General features: G+C 53.4%; 1 protein-coding gene across 1 annotated transcript in view; it reads right to left on the reverse strand.

The window, feature by feature from the left end:
* The window catches only part of LOC125482553, a gene marked incomplete at both ends in the record, with an annotated part of 6,338 nt that overhangs the window by 4,637 nt on the left and 816 nt on the right, over positions 1-885 (reverse strand). The gene's annotated exons all lie outside the window — the stretch shown is intronic.

The following is an 885-nucleotide window of genomic DNA, read 5'->3' on the forward strand; positions in this document are numbered from 1 at the left end:
TGCTCCCTCAGCACTGACCTTCTGAGGCATGTGGATAGTAAAGGGGTGCTAAGGCATCAAATCTGGGCCCTCTTGCCTCCATTTGCCCTCACCCCCTCCATTTGCCCCCACTCCCTCCATTTGCCCCCACATTGTTCAGGCCTCACTGGTCTGCCTGAGGGCGCAGTTTGAGCCCCGGTCGTTCTGCCCCACCAGGCTGAATAGTCAATTGCAGAAACATTGTGTGGGTCTGTGGATGGTCATGCAGGATGAGTTGGGGAGGGTTGGGGTAGGCCTTGGGGTGGGGTATTGTCTCAGATGGTGTCCTGGTATTTTCTCAGGCTTGGGATCCACGATTACTAGCCTGACCTTCCTGCACCATGAGCCACGCTGTTACCCAGTTTGCCCCCAATCCACCCCCTGCTACCCCTAATCTATGCCCCATCACCCACAATCCACCCCTTTACCCCAATTTACTCTCATTACCCCTAAACCACCCCCATTAACCCCAATCCATCCCATTACCCACTATCAACCCCCAAATAACTCTAATTTACTCCCGTTACCCCAAATCTACCCCCAATTAATCCAAATCCTCTCTATTACCCACAATCCACCCCTTTACCCCCTTTCCACACCCCTTTTACCCCGATCCACTGCATTACCCCCAATCCAACTCCTGTTGCACCCATTCTACACACCCCATCACCCCCAACCCACTCCATTATCTACAATCCACCTCGTCACCCCACAAACCACCCCCAAAACCACCCCATTTCACCAATCCACCCTCCCTTTTGCCCCAAATCAACCCACAATTTACCCCTTTTACCCACAATCCACATCATCACCGCCCAATCCACACCCGAAACCACCCCATTTCTCCCATCCACCCCCCTTTTGCCC

Source organism: Rhincodon typus, unplaced genomic scaffold (genome assembly GCF_021869965.1).
Source record: "Rhincodon typus isolate 14 unplaced genomic scaffold, sRhiTyp1.1 hic_rhity00012273, whole genome shotgun sequence".
NCBI lineage: Eukaryota > Metazoa > Chordata > Chondrichthyes > Orectolobiformes > Rhincodontidae > Rhincodon > Rhincodon typus.